General features: G+C 37.1%; 1 long non-coding RNA gene across 1 annotated transcript; it reads left to right on the top strand.

Annotated features, from left to right (window-relative positions):
* Positions 1 to 2,664: 2,664 nt before the first annotated feature.
* Positions 2,665 to 20,073, top strand: LOC117088667. Its single transcript, XR_004439269.1, has 4 exons — positions 2,665 to 2,758; positions 7,765 to 7,788; positions 16,437 to 16,503; positions 19,936 to 20,073. It is a non-coding gene; the product is annotated as an uncharacterized LOC117088667 (long non-coding RNA).
* Positions 20,074 to 27,016: the final 6,943 nt, after the last annotated feature.

The raw sequence follows: 27,016 nt of genomic DNA, 5'->3' as shown, positions 1-27,016 counted from the left end.
TTGAAAAAGGCCACCGTTTATAGAGCCCTGTCCCAATTTGTCAAATTGTTGGTGTCCTCGACCACAGTGAATCCCAGTCTAATATGAAGCCCATGACACAAAAGTGGCAAGAATTTCTGAACAGAAGCCTTCATCTCTGCCTATTGCTATGGACATTTGCCAGGGATATTCTGGCTGCTACGCAGCTTCATGTATTGATTTTACAATGGTTCACAAAATTCGTAGCTTTCCTGAGTATAATGCAGAAACAAGAGTTAAATAAGTTGCACTGCTTCCTGTCCTTAAGTGAGTCATTCCTCTCATAATAAGGATACCAGGTACATGCCTGATCAAAGCCATATACCCAGTCATTCTAGGTACATATAGGAAGAACCTAGGAGTTCACCCATTTATCAGAGTCTGCAGCAGAGATCCTTCTTGCTATTTGTAAAGAAAAGTCGAAAACATAATGTCTTTCATTTAGTCATTTTAGTTCTTTATGTCTTGAGTGGAAAACCATCAAGCCCTACTTTTAATATCTGTTGCAGAATTCATCCACCAACTTATTGTCATTAATGAAAATTTAGGCTGCATGTGGCAAAGAAAGGGGTAAACTTTTCAAGAAAGAGAGACTCACAAAATGAGATATAACCGGTGATGGGTAAACAAAATGTGGTATATGCATATGCTGGAATGCCATTCAGCAATGGAAGGAATTAATTGCTGCTCATCCCACACTACAATATGAGGGAGGCCAAATCTGGGAGACCACATGCATATGAAATGTACAGACAAAGCAAATTTAAAGAACAGTAAGTAGATTAGTGGTTGTCTATGGCTGGAATGGGAAGAATTAACTATAAAGGGCATGGAGAATCTTGTGGGGGAATAATAATGTCCTAAAGCTTGCTGATGGGGACTGTAACACCACTTAGTAGAGATACTAAATATCACTGAATTGTCGATCTAAAATGGGTGAATTTTGTGATATGGAAAACATATTAAAAGTTATTTTTAAAAAATGAAAAAATCAAAAGAAGAGGCTTCCCTAAGCATGACACAGAATGAAGCACTAAGAATCTAAGCACTGAGAATAGAAATGATTTTTTAAAAACACCTACTATGTACCCACAAAAATCAAAAATTAAAGAAAAAATTTAAAGAATCTAAGCACTCAGAATGTAAGTACTAGGCCGGGCGCGGTGGCTCAAGCCTGTAATCCCGGCACTTTGGGAGGCCGAGTCAGGAGATCGAGAACATCCTGGCGAACACGGTGAAACCCCGTCTCTACTAAAAAATACAAAAAACGAGCCGGGCGAGGTGGCGGGCGCCTATAGTCCCAGCTACTCGGGAGGCTGAGCCAGGAGAATGGCGTGAACCTGGGAGGTGGAGCTCGCATTGAGCTGAGATCCGGCCACTGCACTCCAGCCTGGGCGACAGAGGGAGATTCCATCTCAAAAAAAATTAAAAAAATAAAAAAATAAAAAAAGAATCTAAGTACTAAGAATGACCTGCTAAGTACTAACTTCATGGTTGCTACTGTTTTTCTGATTGTCATTGCCAGGACATATGAGGAAGCTAATGGCCAAAGTGCAATATATCTTGCCAAAAGTTTGTCTAATCTTTCTGCCCACATGAGAGAGAGCCTGACTACAGACCAAGTCCTGAGAACTCCTGAGGAAAAGGGAAAGTTCTACCTTCTCCTGGATGTGACAGTAATGCCACAGGGTCACCCTTGGATGATGAGAAAAGCCCAGGTTGGTCCCTGACTTTGTCCCAACTCTGCTTTGGGCATGTGACTTGTTGAGACTGTGGAGGGTCTATGTTTCTGGTGGGGAATGGAGAATTCCCTAACCTGGTTGAGTTACCTGTAATCTGCTTATCACAAACTGATGGGTTTTTTTGAAAAGATTATTTTACAATTGGAGAATAGACTGAGGAGAATCAAAAATGGAAATACAAAATCTTTATAGGACTCTTGCAATATTCTAGGTTGGAAACTAGGATCTTGACCAAGATGGTGACCATGATGACATGCATTTCAGAGACAGAATCAAGGGAACTTGACGACAGAGTGAAAGAAGAAAGGCTAAGGGCAATAGAAATCAAATCTGACATGTTCTGAAACAGGGAAGCGTTGTTTAGGCAGATATTTTACTGATGAATCACAGTTACCATAGGAGATATTCGTAAGTATTATTATTCAGTTTACCAGACTATACTTGAAAAAGAAAAGTGTGTGTGTACATGGATATATATAAAATGTGTACTTTAAATCTATATTAATATGTAATGATGTATATAATATTATGTTACACACATAAACTTATGTAGACTAAAATACATAATACTAACACATATAGTACATATATTAATACATTACTAAATACATATATTTACAACTGAACTCGCCAAGTGTCAGTTCATTCTTTGCCATTAATTCCTTTACCAGCCTAGATAATGTTTTGACTCAACCAAAGTCTTTCAGACACCACTAAAATGGCCTCATCCCAACAGTCTGTTCTTTTTAGGGAACTGCAGCTGGAAGGTGGTGTGGTGTTTGATCTTTCTGTAGGTGTGTCAAGCTACAAAGAAATGGTAGTCTGACTCAGTTGGCTGTGCACTTAATGGGGAGGAAGTGCTTGGTATGTTCTTATTTATTTAGATAATTCTGCATAATCCAGTAAAGAGCAAGTACACAGTGCAGCAGGTGTACAAACTTCCTGCCTTTGAAAAGAAATACCACAATTCTCCAATGATCAAAGACAAGGAAGGAAAGGTAAGAGGGAAGAGCTGATGGTGGGCTGGCTCCTGGCCTTGGACCTCCTGAATTTGTCCTAGCTAAGGACGGGTGTTCCACTCAGAGTGGGCAAGTTATGTACATCAGATCCCAACTGTTTTAAAAGAGTAATGCTTCTACTTGCCATTTATAACTGAAAGGGAAAGAGAAATTAATAGTTACTGCATTTCTATGCACTAAATGATAGAGTGGAATTATCAGACATGCGTTATCTATTTCTTGTAATATCCTCGCTAATAAATTATTTTCATACCAAATTTACAAATATGAATGCCAAGCTTCTGATTAAGAAGTTTACCTAAGTTCATATAGTTAGTAAGTGGAAGAAATGGAAATTAAGATCCATCAGATCTAGATTACTCTTTCCTCCCAATTACACTATGCGGCAAGGAGACGATTAGCCACACTGTCAGAGAGAGGGTAGGAGGAGAGAGAGTGATTTGGAAACATTAGAAATTTCTATTGTTTTAAAGCCGTATCTTTAGTGATCTGAAAGGTTACATTCAGATGCTTTTACTTAAATCCTTAAGAGCTACAAAGAAGTAGTAATATAGAAGGCACAACTCTTCTGGGGCATCTAATCTATTTTTAAAGACATGAATTTCTCGGAATTGTAAGTGACCACGTTTGTTATATTTATGCTTTCTAAATATCTTATTGTACAAATAAGGAAAGCACGGAAGACGGATGCTAGGAAACAGCTTAAATGTTATCACTCAGCATGTTACTACACTTATGGGCCTGAAAACATATCTGGAAGCAAGATATGCCTTATAAATCAATAAGGAATTTGATGAATATACGTTTGGTCCTTTTACTCAACCTTTGAAGAAATCTACTTCAATAGAGACTTGAACACACAGATTTCCACTGATACGCTTTGCCTACTGAAATCCTGACAAGGCAAGCATCTTTGTTTTCCAAGCACTTACATGAGAGCTTGAGAAAAAATTTTGACTTTACAATAGGAGCTAGGAGTTGTGTTGCACAAAACTTACTATTTTGCCACATATTTTAGTGACTTTGCTTATATGCTGTATTTAGTAGGTTGTTAATCTAAGAGTTCAAGTATTTACAGGGACAAAGACTAAGAATGACACCAACCCTCAAAGTGGCTGAATACAAAGCTAAGTGACTCTACAGTCTAGAATGGCTCAAAAGTGACTCACTGGAAACCCATGTGAGACAAAGGAGCCAATCTCTCTTTAAGATCAAAGAAGGTCTTGGAGTATAGTCAACCATAAGTCAAATTAGTGAGTTTGGTTTCATAAAACTCATGTATGAAACATCAGAAAAGATGCAGGACAGGAAGAAGTGTCTATGTTGTTGACAAAGGCAACTTCTTTTGTAATAGTATTTTGATCTTGATGAGAGTAAAATCATTTGGGTGGTTGCTGAGAGAATGTTGGTGAAATCATATAGATTTCTCCCTCACATGCAGAAAATGCCCAATCAATTCCAGCTGGCTTTGAAAGAAGTTACACTTGCTCTATGTAACAGAAAATTTTGCAGTCCTGCAAATAGTTAGGATAGTCACATAATATTTTAATCATATACAGACACAGATAAAAGATAAACATCATTTCTCATTTCTCAGGATCTTTCATTAGATTAGGGTTTAAGATAGCTTCTCAAAAAAAGTTTCAAAAACATTTATTTGTGATACAAGAGATCACCATGGCACATTTTACCTATGTAACAAAACTGCACATCCTGCACATGTGCCCCAGATCTTAAAATAAAAAAAAAAGAAAGAAAGAAAACTTCAGGCCAATATCCTTGATGAACATTGATGCAAAATTCTCAATGAAATATTGGCAAACCAAATCCCACGGCAAATCAAAAAGTTTATCCGATCAAGTCAGCTTCATTACCAGGATGCAAGACTGGCTCAACATATGAAAATCAATAAATGTAACTCATCACATAAACAGAACTAAAGACAAAAAGCACATAATTATCTCAATAGATGCAGAAAAAAGCCTTTGATAAAATTCTACATCCCTTCATGCTGAAAACTCTCAATAAACTACTTAATGAAGGAACATACCTCAAAATAATAAGAGCCATTTATGGCAAACCCACAGGCAATATCATACTGAATGGGCAAAAGCTGGAAACATTCCCCTAGAAAACTGGCACAAGACAAGGATGCCCTCTTTCACCACTCCTATTCAATATAGTATTAAAATTTCTGGCTAGGGCAATCAGGCAAGAGAAAGAAATAAAGGGTATTAAAATAGGAAGAGAGGGAACTAAATTGTCTCTGCAGATGACATGATCCTATGTTTAGAAAACCCTATTGTCTCAACCCAAAATGTTCTTAAGATGGCAAACAACTTCAGCAAAGTCTCAGATACAAAATTAATGTGCCTAAATCTCAAGCATTCCTATACACCAACAACAGACAAGCAGAGAGCCAAATCATGAATGAACTCCCACCCATTCACAATTGCTACAAAAAAAATAGAATGCCTAGGAATACAGCTAACAAGGGAAGCGAAGGCGCTCTTCAAAGAGAACCACAAACCACTGCTCAAGGAAATTGAGCAGGACACAAACAAATGGAAAAACATTCCATGCTCATGGATAAGAAAAATCAATATCGTGAAAATGTCCATACTACCAAAAGTAATTTATAAATTCAATGCTATTCCCATTAAATTACCATTACCATTCTTCACAGAATTAGAAAAAACTGGCCAGGTGTGGTGGCCAGCAGTTTGGGAGGCCAAGGCACACAGATCACTTGAGGTCAGGAGTTCGAGACCAGCTTGGCCAACATGGTGAAACCATGTCTCTACTAAAAGTACAAAAATTGGCCAGGCATGGGGGTGCATGCCTGTAACCCCAGCTACTCAGGAGGGTGGGGCATGAGAATTTCTTGAACCTGAGATTTGGATATTGCAGTGAGCGCAGATAGCACTACTGCACTCCAGCCTGGGTGATAAATAGAGACTCTGTCTCAAAAATTAAAAAAAAAAAGAATTAGAAGAAAACTATTTTAAACTTCACATGGAACCAAAAAAGAGCCTGTATTGCCAAGAAAATTCTAAGCAAAAAGAACAAAGTTGGAGGCGTCATGGTCCCCAACTTCAAACTATACTATAAGGCTACAGTAACCAAAATAGCATGATACTGGTATAAAAACAGACACACAGACCAATGGAACAGAAGAGAGAACTCAGAAATAAGACCACACATCTATAACCATTTGATCTTCAACAAACCTGACAAAAACAAGCAATGGGAAAAAGATTCCCTAGTTAATAAATGGTGCTGGGAAACCTGGCTAGCTATATGCAGAAAGTTGAAACTGGACCCTTTCCTTACACCTTATACAAAAATTAACTCAAGATGTATTAAAGACTTAAATGTAAAACCTAAAACTATAACAACTCCTTAAGAAAATCTAGGCAAGGCCGGGCGCGGTGGCTCAAGCCTGTAATCCCAGCACTTTGGGAGGCCGAGACGGGCGGATCACGAGGTCAGGAGATCGAGACCATCCTGGCTAACACGGTGAAACCCCGTCTCTACTAAAAATACAAAAACTAGCCGGGCGAGGTGGCGGGCGCCTGTAGTCCCAGCTACTCGGGAGGCTGAGGCAGGAGAATGGCGTAAACCCAGGAGGCGGAGCTTGCAGTGAGCTGAGATCCGGCCACTGCACTCCAGTCCGGGCGACAGAGCGAGACTCCGCCTCAAAAAAAAAAAAAAAAAAAAAAAAGAAAATCTAGGCAATACCATTCAGGACATAGGCACAGGCAAAGACTTCTTGATGAAAATGTCAAAAGCAACTGCAGCAAAAGCAAAAAGTGACAAATAGGATCTAATTTAAGTAAAGAGCTTCTGCACAGCAAAAGAAGCTATCATCAAGCAAACAGACAACCTACAGAATGGGAGAAAAGTTTTGCAATCTATCCATCTGACAAAGGTCTAATATCCAAAGTCTACAAGAAACTTAACAATAAAAAAAAACCCCATTAAAAAGTGGTCAAAGGACATGAATATACACTTCTTAAAAGAAAATATTTTCATGCGTCCAACAAACATATTTTTAAAAAGCACAACATGACTGATCATTAGAGCAATGCAAGTCAAAACAACAAGGAGATACCATCTCACTCTAGTTAGAATGGCAATGATTAAAATTTCAAGAAACAACAGATGCTGGCGAAGATGAGGAGAAAGGGAAACACTTTGGGAATGTAAATTAGTTCAACCATTGTGGAAGACAGTGTAGTGATTCCTTAAAGATCTAGAAGCAGAAATACAATTTGACCCAGCAATCTGCTTACTGGGTATATATCTAAAGGAATATAAATCATTCTATTATAAAGATACATTCATGCATACATTCACTGCAGCCCTATTCACAGTAACAAAGACATGGAACCAACCTGAATGCCCATCACTGATAGACTGGCTAGAGAAAATGTGGTACGTATAAACCATGGAATACAATGCAGCCATAAAAAGGAATGAGATCATATCCTTTGCAGAAACATGGATGGAGCTGGAAGTCATTATTCTCAGCAAACTAACATAGGAACAGAAAACCAAACACCGCATGTTCTCACTTATAAATGGGAGCAGAACAATGTGAACATATAGATACAGAGAGGGGAACATCACACACTGGGCCTGTCAGGGGGCGTGGAGGGAGGGAGAGCATCAGGAAAAATAGCTAATGCGTGCTGGGCTTAATACCTGGGTGATGGTTTGATACATGCAGCAAATCACCATGGCACACATTTACCTGTGTAACAAACCTGCACATTCTGCACATGTACCCAGGAACTTAACATAAAATTAAAAAAGAAAATTGGTGAAAAACCATTAGCCTTTTCAACTCTATTAGTAGAGCAACTGCATTCATAAATGATATCTCAATCAAGAAGTAACTCACCAAATTGTCTAGATCACTTTCCTAGTGCTTCTCTTATTCTTTTTTTTTTTTTTTCTTTATTTTCTTCACCCTGGAGAAGAATCAAAGGTGAATGGCATGTCAGGTAAGTAAGGCAGGAATGCTACAGAAAATGTTCTAGTGCTATAAAAAATTGATCAGGTGCTTCTTTAATATCAACACTATGCACAATTTATGCTGTGTATTCCCAGGATATCTCACTACTTTCCATCTGGATAAGTCCATTATCCACGGGGTTAAGAGCAAGGCATGAGGAGACAGAGGTTTGAACCCAGCCTCACAGCTTACTAGCTGTGTGCCTCTATACAAATTACTTAACCTCTTTGGGCTGCAGTGAAAGGGGGATAACCATAGTCCTACCTCACAGGGTTGTTATGACAATTAAATGAGTTTATATTCATAAAGTTGTTAGAACAGTGTCAGAAATACGGTAAGCATTGTTTCTTACCAGCAAATGTTTCTCTCTTTTTCTGGTATACATTTAAAGGGTACAAGTGCAGTCTTGTCACGTGAATATTTTGTACAGTGTTGAAGTCTGGACTCTTAGTGTAACCTAAATAAAATAAATAAGGTTTACTTATTTTTTTATTTTCCATCTATTGGATTTTGGCAATTACTCCTATAATTTGCCTTTCTTTACCCTATTCTTCCCCATCCAACTTTCAATACATACACACATATAAGTGATATATATTATTCCAGTGAAAATCATGCCACTGTATCTCATATTCATTGTCCATGTCTATGAAAACATATTAATAATAATCCCTGTTATGGTTTCCTTTAGCCCTTATTTTATCACTCCAGTTTCATGGAACACAGCTCTTTCCATAGGATTAGAGGGAAAAAAAGAGCCCTGGAAAGGCCATTAAATTTTTTTCTTTACCTCTGCCACCCACTTTCAAGCCAAACCACACACATAAATCACTTCAGACTCTTTCTTCATCACAATGTGGTTTCCATTCACGTCTACTCTGCCCTAAGGAAACGATTTTTGTTACAGGTGGGCAAATTCAGCACTAATGGCATTACCCTATGTTTTCAGGAAAACTTTTGAGGACAAAATAGCCCCATTAAAGTTGCCAGTTTCACTGGTTTCTTGTCACTGATCAAGTTTAATTATTTCTGGTGCCATTGTTGAAAACCCAGAAACCAATTTCTCACTCACAATTCATGATCAGACTGGATAAACTCATGGCAAAACTCTTAAACTGCTTCCATAATGGACTCCCTCAATTTCTTTTTTTTTTTTAAGACAGTAACTACAAGGTGAAAATCTGCTATTTCATTGTTACTAGGTCATAAGTTCTCATTAAACCCTATGATTTCATGAGAATAATATAGCTAGTCAATCCAGTTAAAAAAAATAAAGATGGTGTGGAAGCAGGTTGTGTGAAATTTGCACTATTAATTGATTGATTTAACCACTACACATAGAGACAAAACCTCTTGTTAAATATTAAAAATCCTATAGGTTCAAAATACTGGCTTGTGACTGGCTATATGCTTTTTAAACATTATATTTTCAGCACCTGGTGGGTGCAGGATTAAAAAGAATGAGGCATTGTGCTTTATTTTAGACAGCCTCCCAATCTATTGTTGAAAAACCTTTCTGCTTTTATCTGACGTCTGCTGTTTCTTCAGAGTTCATATAAATGAGGCTGTGTAACCTTATGGATTCTCCAGTAATCTTCCTCAACTTGTCACTCTATCCATACAGAATAGAGAACAAAGGCTTCTCAGTTGCCATACGACACGGTTGAATACAAATAATACTAGAAAAGCTGCTACCCCAAAACACTTTTCCTACTGAAGAATGAAATGACATCATTTGGGAATTTATTTATTTAAAGTAAGGTTCTTCATCTCTCAATGTTTTGAGAGACATAGAATTCAACTCGTGACTCTTGGCTGTGAGGGAAGCTTCTTCCCTGTTTTACTCTTTGGGAGGAGAAGATAGAGTGGAGTTAAACATCAATGTTTTCTCTGAGTTGTTGAAAGAGCAGAAAGAGATTCAGTCATTCAGCAAGTAATTATTTGGCACTCACTAGATGACAGGTGGAGTCCCAGGCACTATAAATGTAAATAAGGAAAAGAAAAACAGTTGAGGTCTTCTAGATGGAAGACAATATGGTATATGGTCATTGAACTACTGTGCGCACAGGTTATAAGGGAAGGGTCTGAGGGTCTACAGGGTATTTGGGGAGAAAAGGGAAGGATGTGTATAACTCTGTCTGGAGAGATCAGAAAAGGCTTCCCTTGAATAGGAGTTACCTACGCCCAATCTTGAAGGATAAATAGGAGTCCATCAAGCTGAGGAAGAGCATCGCAGGCAGAGGAAGCAGCAGGCCAAGTAGAGAGTGGTAAAGTTTAAGGGACAGCAAGAACCCACCATAAATCATCACAGGCAGAAGGACTCTGTGATGAATTGATGGGAGATTTCATGGAGAAGATTGCCATGGGTGTCAGATCGTTACAGCCTCGGACTCTATGCCTTCTCCTGCAGAGCACCAATTCTCATAAAAACATGATGTTTCCACATGTTGCATTCTTCCATGGACATATTCAGATTCATGCATAATTCCAAATGAACTTCCTCCAACTCTATCCCATTCTTTCCTTCTTAAGAAAAATGTGTCTGAATCCCAAGGAAAACGGTCAATAGAAGGATAATTTTAATGTTTATATTTTTATTTTCTGTATATTATGATGTTTTGATACTTAAATTTTGTTCTCGGTTGGGAGCGACTGCTTTCCCTGAGCCAGCCAGCCCTTAGAGACAGCACAGGGCTCGGCCAGGAGCTTACGTTTGATAATGCAAACTAAGCAATCCAGAGTCACATCTCTGGTCAGCGAGCTCCAGGAGATAATATTCCTCTGCCTCAGTCATCCCGGTGCCAGGTACCAGGCAACCAGGAACCAGCCCGTAGCATAGAGCCCACCAAAATTATTTAAACTAGCCAGTCCTGAGGTATTCACCGTGCCCTGCTTCAGCTCTCTCTCCAAAACCCCAATAAACGCTCTCACCTAGACCTTTCTAACTCCTGCCTTCTGTCCCCTGACCACAGTGAGACCTCCCCATGTGTCTGTGAGGAGTGTCATATCCCCTGTTTTTAGGACTGATGAGGATAATTAACTTTGTTTTCCTGAGCCTCTCCTGTGTCTCCTCTTGTGGTTACACCTGACTGATCATCCGATAAAAGAATGCAGAACAATAACCTATCCTGTCTTATTCATCAAAACACAACTCATCTCAAAATCCAGTTCTTCAATTTCAGTTAGGTGTGTGTGTGTGTGTGTGTGTGTGTGTAAAACTATTATACAGCAGCTCTCCTCATACCAATGTTCTATGATCACAAGGTTAAGAACTACTCTTAAAGATGATGAAAAGCAATAAAGGGGTTGCATAAAGAGAGTGACACATTCAATTTACATTCTGGCAAGATTGCTCTATTTATAATGAGGGGAATGGATTAAAGAATGGAAGTAGCATGTATTGGAGGCTATTTCAATCGTCTAGAAAAGGAGTGGAAGTTGTGCCAGTTTTAATGGAGAAGACTTGTTCATCAGGAGCGTGGGTGGTGAAGGAGAGGGAGGGAATGAGGATGCTTAGATGTCCAGACAGGCAGCAAGAGAGGAGGATCAGAAATGGGATGAAAGGGAATGTGTTCATTGCATTCCCTTTGCAATGTTGAGAAATGTTGAGACTTGGAATGACATACATTTAAATGTTCCAATTTTTGGTTCTTTAAAGACTTGTGAGAGAAGGGAGTATAAAACTTACAGGTCAAATAATATAATTAAAAATACTTGATTTATATAGAGCAGGGTTCTGCAAACCTTTTCTGCAAGTGGTAAGGGAGTAAATTATTTTAGCATTTGAAATCTGCCGTGGTAGTGTCATAGATAGTATGTAAACAAATGGGCCTGGCTGTGTTCCAATAAAACTTTATTCACAGGCAGAGGGCTGGATTTGGTCGACCAGCCACAGTATGCCATACCAGGTATCTGGTATCCTTGGCGCAGAACGGATACCATAAAAAATATTTTCTCTGGGATTTCACAGGAAGTTCGGATTTACTATCATTAAATTAGACATTTTTCAATTGTCTGAATATCAAAGGCATGTTCAAAGCTTCCTTTGATTGTTACTTTTTTTTCTACTGCAGATTCTTATTATACATGTATTTTTTTTTCATAATTGAAGGCTCTGGCAAGTTTCAAATACAAAGCAGTTGCCATTTTACATTAAGCAGGTATTAAGAAACATCAGAGTAGGGAGGAATAATTGTTTTCAGTTAAGAAGTGTGTGTGTGTGTGGTGTGTGTGTGTGTGTAAAGTAATAACCTCTTAGGTTGCTCTATTTGGGGCCTAAATGGTTTGGATGACATTCACATTGGTGAGAACAGATCTTCTTTATTCAGTCCACTGATCCAAATGCTAGTCTCTTCTGGAAGCACTTTCCTAGATACACCCAGAACTAATGTTCTACCAGCTATCTGGGCATCCCTTAGCCCAGTCAAGTTAACAAAATTACTCACTTGCCAACCCCTGCTCTAAATTATCATTGAGGTAGCAACTGCAGGAAGCAAATTCCATCCTTAGGGCCAAGGGAACAAAATGAAAAGATTGGATTGATAAAATTTGAAAACTTGAAAGCATTGTTTCATGAGCCTGGGACCTAGACCTTGGAGGAAAGGGCACTAGTTGCTCGTAGTGAGATCTTTGCGGGGTACGAACAAGTTGGTTTTACAAATGTTGGAGAAAATATAAAATATATTTTCTTAGAAATATATTCTTAGAAAATATAAAAGATTCATCTACAAATTCTGGTGGAAAATATCTGTAGGCTAGCTGGTTCATCTAAGATTTAGAGGCCACAAATATTATAAAGTTTTAATGTCTTACCAAAGTGATTTCCAATGAAAAGAAATGTTGCTAACAAAAATCTCCAGAGATGGTAATCAAAACTGTGATCTCTCTGTAGTGACTTATATTTGAAAGCTAGGAAAGCATTTCTTGTGTACCAGATAGGAAAACTGTGATTTTGTCCTTACAACAGTGCATTAGGCAACACTTTTTAACGAGCAGCCAAAAATAAGTTACCTAATGGAATCTCATGCTGCAATTCTATTCCCACTAGTTATATCATTAATGGGTTCCTGTCAAAAGATGGAATAAAAATAATGAGTAGATACTTATACTTTTCTCATCCTTACATAGCTTTTTACTTTTTTATAATCAAAACAAATGCCACATAAAGAAAGGAATGTAGAACTGTATGGAGAGGTCATTTGAGCCCACCTTTCCAAATGTCACATGATCTATTGAAAATTATTAGAGCAGAGTGAAGGAAAATGCCAAATAGACTTATAGTTATCTTTCTTTCCTTGAGATGCAGTTTGGTTTCAAAGACTTAATTTTGATCTATTCTTGGTATCTGTCTCCATGGCAATGATATTTGTTCATAAATATTCTTGCTGCAGGTTGACCTGATTTTAGTTTATGCAATTAAAAAGTTCCTCTTGACCATTTATCATTTTTCCCTGGTGTAAAACTTTTTCTTTCATTTTGTTTTCTTTAGCCTTGGGAATGTGGCAATTCCAGGGTCTGGTTAGATGTGCTGACTTTTAGGGAGGTCCTTCTCATCTATGATTGTTTTCTCTGTTTTTGCTTTCGCAGTGTGTGTTTTGCAGTCCTCTTATTTGTCAATTTTTTGTTAATTGTGAATCTTTCACATTATATCAGTGTGAAAACAGAAGCTTCACCTGGTTATTTGAAAAGAGAATATTTTAAAATGCAGTTAACGAAATATGAAGTTTTTAGCTAGGTAACTGAAAGGGTAAAAAGAAAATTCTTAGTTAGAGATCAGGAAATTTTTTCTGCAAAGGGCCAGATAGAAATAGTTTTAGTTTCGTGAGCCATCACGCTACTCAATTCTACAGTGGAAGCAAGAAAACAGCGACCTCAGACATAAGAATTGGGCCTGAGTGTGTTCCAATAGGTCTGTATTTACAAAAACACAGGCAGCAGGAAAGATTCAGCCTACAAGCTGTAGTTTGCTATATTAGTCAGCATTCCCCCAGAGAAAGAGAACCAACAGGATATATGGAGATCTGGGATTTATTATGGAAATTGAAACATGAGATTATAAAGGCCAAGAAGTCCCATGATATGCTGTCTGCAAGCTGGAGACCCAGGAAAGGCAGAGGTGTAATTCAATCTGAGTCCAAAGGCCTGAGGACCAGGGGGAACATTGGTATAAGTCCTGCAGTCTGAAGGCTCAAGAACCAGGAGCTCAGATTTCCAAGGGCAGGAGAAATTGGATGATCCAGTTCAAGGAGAGAGAATTTGCCCTTCCTCTATCGTTTTGCTCTATTTGGGGCCTAAATGGTTTGGATGACATTCACATTGGTGAGAACAGATCTTCTTTATTCAGTCCACTGATCCAAATGCTAGTCTCTTCTGGAAGCACTTTCCTAGATACACCCAGAACTAATGTTCTACCAGCTATCTGGGCATCCCTTAGCCCAGTCAAGTTAACAAATAAAATTACTCACTTGCCAATCCCTGCTCTAAATTATCATTGAGGTAGCAACTGCAGGAAGCAAATTCCATCCTTAGGGCCAAGGGAACAAAATGAAAAGATTGGACTGATAAAATTTGAAAACTTGAAAGCATTGTTTCATGAGCCTGGGACCTAGACCTTGGAGGAAAGGGCACTAGTTGCTCATAGTGAGATCTTTGCGGGGTACGAACAAGTTGGTTCTACAAATGTTGGAGAAAGTACCCACTGGAGTCCACCAAAAGGAGCTACCACTTCCCAGTGAAGATGTATTGCTAGGCTAATATTCTGGCAGGCAGTCAGCAAGCAGGCTCTAAACTCATGAAAGAATCAGTAAGAAGGCACCAGTTTTTTTTGTTTTTTTTTTTTCTTCTGTAGCTCTGCAGTCTTCCCTTATCATCCCCTATTGGCTAAGCAAACTGGCAAATCAGAAATGCAGTTTGCAGAGACCAAGCATCAGCATCACAAAGGGAAGACGGGAAGGTTTGGAGCTGAAAGACAGTAAATTAATAATTGATGTATACATCAAAATCCAAGATTCTCTTTCAGCTAATGTTTTATAATTAAATTATGACTGGAAATCCTTCATATTACTAAGACTATCTGCCAATGATCATGTAAAAGACTATTCCAGGTTGGAATTACGCTAAGGCCTCCCTCTTTGTCCCAAATCTAGCAAACGTTGATAAAATAAAGAATAATTTGTAGTTTAAAGTAATAAAATGAAAGGACAATTACATATATGGATGCATGTATGTTTGTAACTCTATGTGTATGGATATACATATATATCAGGAAGGTCCTAACTCTTTATTCATGAAAAGAGTTATACTTTGTTCTAAAAGATACTTTTACTATTTTTGATGTTAGATATAATATCTCTTTTTAAACACCTGTGATAGCATATGGTAGTGATAGTTTCTGTTATTTAAGTTCTTGTTTGGAAATAAAATGTTAGCAACTACATGTCAATTCCTTTTTTCCCCCCTAAATTTCACTGGTTGATGAAATGAAAAAGCTTTAGAATGGTTGTTTATGAGAATACCTAGTTTTGATTGATTGATTGATTGGATGACTTATTGACTGGCAAGTGATGAAGGATGATAGAGTGAATCAGGCCGGGCTATTTTGAGAAACATCCTTTGAAGATATTTTAAAAGTTAGATAGTGTGTCGCTCAAGAAAAAAATCCTCTAGGTTGACACACTGAATTTTAGTGCTCTAGACGGTCAGAATGGCTTTATTTGTAGGTGACCCTTAGTGTGTGTATATAGTAGATAATAAATAATATATGACATATAAACTACTTTGATTTCAGTATGTAAATACCTGCTAGCCTTGCATAAGAGCACATCTTCCTCTCAGCTCTACCACCTGCCTATACTTTATATTTTTGAAATTCTTTTCCTAAATAGTTCATTATTTCAGTGTCTTGCACACTACTTGGACTTTAGCCGTTTTATGAATAATGTTTTCTTGATGCAGCAAAACTGTACAGCATAATTAGCAGTCTAACTGTCATTACAGCAGGGAAAAAGCCAGAGATGGACTAAAACAAATTTTCAAGCCATCTACAATATTATGTGCCTAGTGATGGCTTATAGGTACCTATTTATATCTCCCTCTAAATATTTCATATTTTCTCTATTGCTGATAAGAGTTAATCTACAAGTCTCCTGAAGGCTTTTCATAAGTGTGCTTAGGATATAATTTCTGGTATTTGGAATCAACACACATTATTTTTATTATATAAGTTAGTTGGATTCTCAAGAAATGTTACCTGTTAGGAAAAAAAAAAATCAAGAAGATTCAGAATGAGTCATTGAGTACAATTCTGCACAAGGTACTTTATCATGGCAGCCACTGTGGGGAATGCTGTGCATGGTCCTAGTACATTGATTCTGAGTTTTCGAAATAGAATGCTTCCAACTCGCTTGCCCTGAGGAGACTGAAGATATTAATGGCTTAATATTTGCAAATCACTATATATTCTCACAGCAAAGAACAGTGCGTCTCATTTGTAAAAACATAACCCCAAGAAATAGAACTATATGTAAAATAAGCCATGCCAAAATTACATTTTACTTGGTACTATAAGAAACCAATTTGCATTATTAACCAGCATCCAAATTGTTGATTTTCATTAACTCTTTTATTGCTTGGCCACAGAAAGCATTAAGAAGACATTTTGATCACAGTATCTTCTGTCAAGAAAAGCCAAGGGTTTCTTCCATGGGTAAGTGGTTTTAAAATCCCACAAAATTGACACATTTTTAGATGTCTGCTCAGCAAACATAAGTGCTCAAAATTAAGATTTTGAGGCCATAATTTTCCCAGCTGGGTGAAGCGGATAACTCTAGGAGGCCTCATAGATCATACCATGTTGTCATTTATTATAATGTTTTAACATACTACAGAATTTGTGTTGTCAAGAACATTGGGTGGGGTGATTTATTAGCTAGGATTGATTATGTTGCTAATAGCCCAGATGGCTTGAATTTTGGAAGGGGGAAATTTCATGTTGCTGAGCATGAAGAAATAAATGCTAAGTTGCCAAGAGACAAAGGAGCCTTGGCTTAGAAAAGACTCATTTACCTGCCACGTGCAGACATTCAAGAGGCAGTTTTTGTTTTCCTTCAGACACATACTTTAAACTCTATTTTTTTTTGCCTCAGGGAACAGTGGACATTTTATGTGTGCTGAATGTTTTCCTGCAGTGGAGCAAACTTTTGTCAACTCTCCCTCTGGGGCAATGTGGGCAGTGATTTCAGAATTTCTCTTTGGTTCCTGCTACAAGTACCAAAAACATGACCTTGCCCACATGGCTTTTGCAACTCCATGTCTAGAGCTTTGACATTTGCACTGAGTTTCAGCAATTTCCGTGGGCTAACACCTGGAGCCATCATCTGCAGATGCCCAGCTGACGCACTCTTGTACCTTGCACAGCAGCACAGGCATTTACTAAGAGGCACTGATCCACCAGGTGACATGAACAAGACAGACACCAGATTGTCTCATGCAAAAATGACACTACCTGTCCAGATCTGATCATCATGATTATTCAAAAATTCAAATGAGAGTGCAGGAATAAAAGGAGCAAAAAATAATTCATGAATAATAAATAACTCTTAATTTTACTTTTTCTTTCTAGGTGACATATATTTAAGCTGACATTTTTCCTCAGAATCCAACAAGTCACTCTTTCCCTCTTTGAACCTGCATCCTGCCAATCCAAAGGCAGAGTTGTAAAAGCCAGGACCTCGGACTTTACCATGCTCTAACAGTCAGCATGCTCTGCTGGGTCCTTTACTCTTATTCTCTGCTCTCACATTACAATTACAACATCTAAATACAAAGTGACATGACAATGATAATGCTTGGGGAGAGCAGGATAGGAACCTTACTTTGAAGAAGACTTGATATGTTCTCAAGTTCAAGGTTGGCTTCATGAAATATTTTGTTTATAGCATTGAGTCACCTATAGACTAGAGATTCATCCTTCAAGTTCATTAACAAATATAATGAAGGCCTCATTGTCTAAAATACTTAAGTGCTGATTAATTAAAAATGGATATGTCACTTGGAGTGTCTCCTCACCAGAACGAGAGCACTCATCCCTAAGGAGAGATACAGAACTGGAGAAATTTCTATAATTGAGAGCACCTGCCTTTAAACAAATGGGATTTTACAGGTCTATTCTTGTACACAATCAGTCTTCTATACAGTGATATGTAGTCTCTGCAAATTTGCAATGCTCCATTTAAAAGCTTTTTATTCTTCTTCTATGCACAACTGGGTTAATAAACATACACCTCTCTTTGAAGTAGAATGTAGAGTAATTTCATGAAGTCAAGGGGTATTGTGAAGGAATGTAAAGAAAAAGGTGAAAAACTTGACTAACAGCCATTTGGGGATGAAAATGTGTTTTAGTAGGGAGTCCATTAACGGATCAAAGAGGACTGTGTGTGCGCACAACACGTTTATGCAGGCTCTTAAACTAGAAGGTTAAATTTGTCTTTCCATGTGCTTTATCAAATGGGGTTGACCAACATCTTATTGACACCAGCACTACAATGTCACATCAAAGCAGATTTGCTCAATGCATCTCTGTAATTCATTACCTAACTTTCCTCTCTCATATGGAGCTCCATTTGTTCACTAGCTGGTGTTTATTCCTTCCTAATAGCAGCATTCCATGTGAAGAAGGAACAGACTGGCTCATTCAGATGTGGACAACCATTTCCACTGGTGAAACCAGACAAAAGTGTTTCCTCCTCAAGGCAAAAGAAGTTTGCCTGCAGATTCACCAGGCAGCTGAGATCTGGTTCTAGAGATTTTAAGTGTTTTCACTGAGCCTAAAGTCTGGGTCTACCTGACTTGATGCTCTCAGTTATAACAGCAAACAATTAGTATCACTGAGTAACATTGCTGGCATGTTCGTGTGATAATAATTAATGAACATTGGAGCCCTTGCCGTATACCATTTACTGTGTTAGACACTGCAGATGTAGTGACAAACAGAGTAGACATAGTCCCTGCCCTCATGATTCATTCTAGATGTTAGGACAGGCATCTATTTGTTCTCAGATCTCCCCATTTAGACATACTGGCAATGACTCAAGGTTTTTCTGACTTCAGCCAGACATGTGCACTGCCCCACATTCAAGGTGGGGCTGGGAGCAGCATGAAAGATGCAGAGGAAAAGATCAATAGGCCTAAAGTGATTTCTGATATTCCCTACTATTTTCATAACCTTTCCTATTTAATGACACCATTCTCCTGTTAATCCTAACCGAACTGAAATCAGCAGTGTTACATTCCTTCTACTGCCCACGTGTCAGTGTCAGCAAAGGCCTCTTACATCAAGGCCTCGTAGATACAACCTTGTGTGACCCATCCTCTGATTAAAGGACACCATAGGGAGAGTACAAATGGTGTTTTTCACCACCAAACCCAGAGTGCTGAGATATACTTGTTTGCCCTAGCAGTGTTTATCTTTGAACGGTGTTAGGTTGATTTAGGATACAGGTTTCCTTTCTTCCCTCCTTTGATCAGCTGGGGGAAAAATGGATTTTTGTCAAGATAATAAGCTAGGTAAATTCTGTGAAACATAGAGTAAAACATTCAGTGTGTAAACATGATTATACACCCAGTATTTTGGATCCAAAAAGAAAAAAAAAAGAATGGTTTCTTTTGTTTCTGTTTCTGTGACTTTACACATGGGGTCTTTTAGGGTCTCCATTTATAGGAGTAATGAATCAGAAATTTCTCAGTGCTCTACTGCAGTGAAGCCTTCATATGGTGGGTGTTACCTAGAGACCCAGTTTTTTTTGGTGAGCATTTCAGTACGTGAAATAGAAAGTGATCAGTGAGCAATGAGGACTATTATAATGAAAACATCATTTAAAATGAAGGCTTTAACATCTGTTTCATTTTCTAATTACAAATCCAACACTCCCTCCTGACACCCAATCTCGTCATTACCACTATAAATCACAATCATAAAAAAGTTTAAAAACCAAGTGATTTACATGGTTTTATGTGCTTTGTGTTCAGAATCACATGCATGCTTTAATTACGTTCCTATTATGTACTAGATGAAGTCAGGTAGAGTGGAAGAAAAACAGATATAGCTCTTAAACTAACCATGCTTTAATTTCTCCCATAGATTTTCACCAAAGTTTCATGTAAACAGAAGAGGTCTTGGGAGGAGGAAAAAAAAAAAAAAAAAAAAAACCCAGCAAAGAAGAAATCAACTTCAGAAATGTCTTTCAGACATTTACCAAATAAATATTTACTAAAAACCTATTATGTGGCAAGTCTGGTACTGGCTTCCGGTGACAAAGTATTAAACTAAACAGATACTCATAGAGCTAACAGCCTAATTTTGAAAAAGATATTTTTTAAATGATTGTACACATAAATATATAATTACTGCCATGATATTTCCATGAAGAAAAACTGCAACATTCCGTGATGATGAAATTTTCAACAAAAATTTCAAGAACGTGACAAAACCCTTAGGAGACAGTAAAAAGGCCACTTGAAGCATTCTTTGACTGACTTTTACAAACACAAGCAAGATCATATTTCCAGGGTTTTTCAATTTCTAAAAAATTGGTAATTCAAAACAGAAAACATCTAGGGTAATTTAAAAAGAATGTTAAAGATGTAATTTGTAGATTTAAATTTCTAAAATTTCTAAGAAATGAGAAAAATCTGTAATTCATATGTCAGCTTTTATACCAAGAAATAATATGTCTAATGTTGAGTAGTAGGGAACAGTCTGGTGTGCAGAAACAGAGCCATGGATTGTCTTGAACTTGATGATAGAATGAAGATTCAGACAAGAACTAGAGCAAATACATCTCACATCCAGTACAGGGTTACACTAATTTCTTGGAGAGAAGGAAAATATCATCAAAATAACATGATAGGGATATGTTCCTATTTTATGTCATAGTTTGACATTCCATATACATTTATAAATACATGTATGCTACATATATTACATATTGTATTAAACATACTGCTTAGCCTAAGTATATACTGTATTGGTATAAGATAGGTTATGTTACTGTAACAAACAATTCCAGAGTCTAACTCCTTGAAAACACACTTATGCAACATGTTTATTTTGGTTCAGGGAGCCTTAGTTCCATGTTGTCCTTACTTAAGAACCTACGATGACGGAGGCTCCACCGGCTGAAATTTTTCTGATGGCCATGGTAGTGGGAAGGCTGATGAAGAATCCCTCACTCTTTCTCCAATATTTCCATTTAGATGTTCACATCATTTCATTTGCTAGAGCAATTTATGTTCACTCAAATTTCATTGGTTAAAACAAGTGATATGACCATTACTGGACTAATCCTTCCCTTTACCCCAAAAATAGAGGCACCAGGTCTTTTTTTTTCTGCTTCACAAGACACATATGGAATATTTAATATACATAACATCATATAAAATATGAGCATATTCTATTTTATCATCTATTTCAGTGACATGTTATTAGATATTAATACCTGCACTACATTCTCCTGATATCTATGATTAAGATACTGATGCTTATATTAGTCAAATACCATAAACAGCCTTTGCCTTCCACCTGTTTCAGAAGTGGTATCTAAACAGGTGAACACTGCTTACTTCTATGTGAAAACATAAGGCCTCATGCCTACTAAGTAGAAATGGAAACATTGAAGACATTTTTGAAAGAGTGGAATGGTTCCCAAAAACTCCATTCATGCCAGTAACTGGGACATGACATAATGTGAGTTTGCAAGATGGAGTTACTGATTGAGAGTCTGCCGTTACAGAAATCTAAAAGAGCAGAATTGGATGTGAGGTTAAGCCAAACCAATGAAGTCTGATTAACATTAACTCAATCTGTGTTCATTAAAAATGGTGGTTTCCCTAAAAATAGTATGTTGTGAAGATATTAATCAATGGTCAGTCAGAAACACATATTTTCTCAATGTGTTTTACAAAGAATAAAACATTTTAGCTTTCATTTGCAAGGAGTTAAAAATTCATTTCATAGAGGACTTCTTTCACGTATACAAAATATTTTTGCTTAGAAATCTATATTTTAAAGATTATATATTGTGCCCTGTAGCTCTTGCCCCCTTCTTCTTCAAAACACACATATACAATACCGGCCCTGGGAAATGACAAAGGCTTTATTTTAATACTAGAGCATAATTGAAACAAGAGCTAACTAAATGAGTACTTCAAAGAGAGTCTGAAAATTCATATTTTTATATAGTAACATATTTTTCTGTCGTTGCAAGATATAACCCTTGAAAACATTTTTATTATTCTCTATTCCTTGTCCTCCCTCTGTTTCCAGAGCTATTTGTAAAGCAACTAGTATCTTACAGCACAGAAGAAACCACAATGTAGGAACGTTCAGTGTTACCTAATTAGAGTTAGGCATCTTTTCATTATATTTCTTTAACCAGCTAAAAAAGTTACCTGCCTGTCTGATTTTGACTCATCAAATCCCTTTCATAGACATTAAAATTTTGTTGTGGTAAAACACACATAACATAAAATTTACCATCCTAACCATTTTAAAGGATACATTCAGAGACATCAAAAAATGTACAATGTTGTGAAACCATCATTCCTATTCGTTTCATATTTTTTTTTTTCTGAAACGAAGCCCCATATCCATGAAGCAGTCACTCCCATGCCTCCTACCACCAGTCCCTGGCAACCACTAATCTTTCTGTCTCCACCAATTTGCCTATTCTGGATATTTCACATAAATGGAATGATACAATATGTGGCCTCTTGTATCTGGCTTCTTTCAGTTACCATCATGTTTTTCAATGTAGCTATATCAGAAACTCATTCTTTTTATGGCTGAATAATATATCAAATTTTGCTTATCCATTCATTGCTAATGGACTTTTGGGTTCTTTCCACTTTTGGTAATTATTTATGTGCTGCTATGAACATTTATGTAAAACTTGTTTGAACACCTGTATTTAATGATTTGGGGTATAACCAAGGAGTGAAACCGTTTAATCATAAGGTAATTCTGTTTAAGTTTTTGAGGAACTGCCAAACTGTTTTTCACAGCAGATGCACAATTTTATATTCCACCAACAATATGTGAGGATTTCAGTTTCTCCACATCCTAACCAACACTCATTTTTTTCTTTTCTTTTTTTTTTTTTTTTTTCAGTCTACTCATCCCAGTAAGAGTGAAGTGGCCTCTCCTGTGGTTTTGATTTGCATTTCTCTAAAGACTATGTTGAACATCTTCTTATGTCCTTGTTAGCCATTTGTATGTCTTCTTTGGAGAAATGTCTTTTAAAGTATTTTGCTCATTTTTTCCCTTTAGCTGTTTGTCTTTTTGTTACTGAGTTGTCAGAGTTCTTTATATAATCTGGATACTAGACATTTTTTGGATATATGATTTGAAAATATTTTCTCTCATTCTGTAGGTAGTCTTTTCACTCCCTTGATACATGAAAGTTTTAATTTGATCAAGTACAATTTATTTTTTATTTTGTTGCTTCTGCTTTTTGTGTCTTATCTAAGAAACAATTGCCAAATACGAGGTTATGAATATTTCCCTCTAAGTTTTTTCCTAAGACTTTTATAGTTTTAGCTTTTATATTTATATCTCATATCCATTTTGAGTTAAGGGCTCAACTTGATTTTTTTGCGTATAGATTCCCAGTTGTCTCAGCATCATTTGTGGAAGACACTGTTCTTCTGCCATCGAATGCTTTGGAAACCCTGGTCAGAAGTTAAACATGGATTGGTCAAAGATAAATGGACTGATTTCTAGATTCTCAATTCTATTCCATTGATCTATATGTCTAGCCTATATCACCATCGCACTTTTTTTGATTGCTGAAGGCTTTGTTGTAAGGTTTGAAAAGACAAAGTGGATAGGAACACTTTTACACTGTTGGTGGGACTGTAAACTAGTTCAAACATTGTGGAAAACAGTATGGCGATTCCTCAAGGATCTAGAACTAGAAATACCATATGATCCAGCTATCCCATTACTGGGTATATACCCAAAGGATTATAAATCATGCTGCTATAAAGACACATGCACACGTATGTTTATTGCAGCACTATTCACAATAGCAAAGACTTGGAATCAACCCAAATGTCCATGAGTGACAGACTGGATTAAGAAAATGTGGCACATATACACCATGGAATACTATGCAGCCATAAAAAGGGATGAGTTTGTGTCCTTTGTAGGGACATGGATGCAGCTGGAAACCATCATTCTCAGCAAACTATCGCAAGAACAGAAAACCAAACACCGCATGTTCTCACTCATAGGTGGGAAGTGAACCATGAGATCGCTTGGACTCGGGAAGGGGAACATCACACACTGGGGCCTATCATGGGGAGGGGGAAGAGGGGAGGGATTGCATTGGGAGTTATACCTGATGTAAATGACGAGTTGACGGGTGCAGCGCACCAACATGGTGCAGGTATACATATGTAACAAACCTGCACGTTGTGCACATGTACCCTAGAACTTAAAGTACAATAATAATAATGAAAAAAAAAAGAAAAGGCAAAGTGGGAGTTGACCAACTCTTTTCAAGGCTATTCAGGTTTTGGGGGGTTTCTTAAAATTCCATAAGAAATTTAAGACCAGCTTTTCTATTTCTGCAGAAAAGGCCATTGAAATTTTGATAGTTATTGCATTAAATCTATAGATTGTTTCAAGTATTGCCCTCTTAAAAAATATTAAGTCTTTCAATCTATTGACATAAAATGTTTTTCCATCACTTTCATTTTTGTTACATCAAAGAAGTTTATTTTCAAAATATTTCAAGAACTGATAGTATTATTTCGTACATATGACAATGTTAGATATTTTGGAGTTTTATATTTTATTAGCATATAAGCATGTAATAAATATGTAAAACATAATAAAATTTCTAACGAGACCATATAAATGAATTTAGATGGTTATTCCTTTTAGATAATCAAAATTTTAAAAACAATTTTTGTGTTTTAATAAGAGATATAAATGAAAATGCATCTTAAACTTCTGAAGTCACAAATTTATGAATATATTTATCACATTTTATTTCTGTGATCAGGGGTGTTGTTTATTCACTTCCAAAGTGCCGACACATTACTATTCCCTTGTCAAACTTAAAAAAAAAAAAAAAAAAACACATAGAAATAAAAAATTGAGTCAATGTATCAGTTTAACTAACACTATAACCTGGAACTGTGGAAATGCCTCCAACAATTATGCCTCCTAATAATTTTCCTAAATAAAATGTATTTCCCAGAAGTTCAGAGAAGCAATCTAGATTAGACATTGCCCTTTTTGCAGGCAGGCAGATGCAAGTAAAAGGGAGGAAGAGAAGGGAGACAGGAAGAGAGGGAAGGAGAGGGAGAAAAAGACAAGGAGAGAAAGCTCTCTAGAGATCATCATGCTCAGCTCTTTTCCATAATTCAGTGATCAAATTAGTTCTTCTTCCAGACATGAGGATTTATTGGGGGACACAAGGAAATTTACATCATATTTTCATCTCCTGAGAGTTCAGTATACCTTCTCTTTCTTCTGTGGAAATATGAGGAATGGAAAAGAGGTGCTTCCTTATATTCCCTACAGTGTTCACACATCATGTAATCATGTAAACCAGTCATTTTTTGACCTTGCATTGACATTTTGTTTTAATCGATGAATAAGTGTTGCACAGACATTCACTCAATCTGTTTGTAACTGATTTTTCTTATTTTATATAAAATTAGATTTGATGCATTTAAGGCAAAGATCAAGCAATCACAAATTCAAATCTATGTTCTGTATTCCAACTTCTAATTTGGGCCTAGGAATGTTCATAGTCTTATAATTCTTCACTGTTCCTCACCTCATTGTTCCCGTATAAGAAACACTTCAAACTTTAGAACATGGTTTATTGGTTTCGAAACATGGGTGCAATGCCCAAATGGTCATATCCAGTAGGTAATCAGATACATCTTTCTGGAGCTCAGAAGAGAGAACAGATATACAGATCAAATTTTAAGAGGCATTGGCTAACATGTTGTTATTGAGGTCAAAGGACTGGAAAAGATGATTAAGTTCACTGCAAGAAGAAAAGGAGAAGAAAGGAAACCAAAGAGAGAACTTCGAGATAACTCCAAAATTCAGAGGAAAGTGGAGGAAAAGGACCTGAAATTAGAGACAAGGAACAGCCAGAAATGTCAGAAACAAATGAGAAAATAGAACCAGGGAAACCATGTTTCTAAAAGAAAGGAGTGTCAAATACCAGAGAGGAATCATGTCAGATTAAAGCTTAAAAGCAGATGTTAGATTGGACATCTACTGATACTCATAAAGAACAGTTTCAGTGATTAATGAGAAAATAATCCAGATTATGTTAAACTGATATCAGGTGAATGAAAGAGAAGATAGTGGGAACAATAAAAAAAGTTGGAAGCTTGGCTAAAAAAGAAAAACAAAGAGTGGAAGAAGGAGGTCTTTAAAATACATGTGAGTGATACTTTATCATACTTATATGCCAGGAGAAAAGAAAAATGGAGATTGAGGAGTCGAAGATGTAGGAAATAATGAGATTATTTGTTGGAACAAATTCTCTGAGGAAAAAGGCAGTTATGGATTCAATGCCGAGGTGGAAGGACCAGTTTTAGGGAAGACACAGGTCACTCTTTGGAGATTAAAAAAGATAAGACTTTGCAGATATAAATTTGGAAGCTCAAAGTTGAAGGGCTTCGGGTAAACTTGAGAGCCTCTTTTATTTTACTTTTTTGGTCAAATGAGATACAAACAGTTATCTAGTGAGAGAGGGTAGCCAGGGCAAGGCTATTGAGTTGTGCAAGCTTTCAGGAGCGACTGAGGACAATTAAAAAGGAAGCCTATCAAGTATATTAGTACTTGTTCTGAGCAATGTTAAGATGCTAATGATCTTGGAAATAATTTGGGTGCTCAATCTATGCACTTGGAATCGACCAATTAGTCAAGAGCAACTTTTGGGGTCCTAGCAGACTGGTTGCCAAGCGAGCAGGATAATCAAACATTATGACACTAGATTCAATTTTTCAGTATATTTTCTTTCAAGTGAGACAGGAGGTAGATCCAGGAGAAATTAGAAAAAGCACATTCAAGCCAATGGAAATGAAATATGGGAAGAGTCCATGCTCTTGGGAACTTGATTAGAGCTTCCCAATGTGGACAGATGGGCCCGGCAAGAATTCAGAAGAATTTATTTGTTCTGGGGTCA

The sequence above is a fragment of the Trachypithecus francoisi genome, unplaced genomic scaffold, assembly GCF_009764315.1.
Source record: "Trachypithecus francoisi isolate TF-2019V2 unplaced genomic scaffold, Tfra_2.0 Lachesis_group10, whole genome shotgun sequence".
Classification (NCBI taxonomy): Eukaryota; Metazoa; Chordata; class Mammalia; order Primates; family Cercopithecidae; genus Trachypithecus; species Trachypithecus francoisi.
This window is presented reverse-complemented; position numbering and strand designations above follow the sequence as displayed.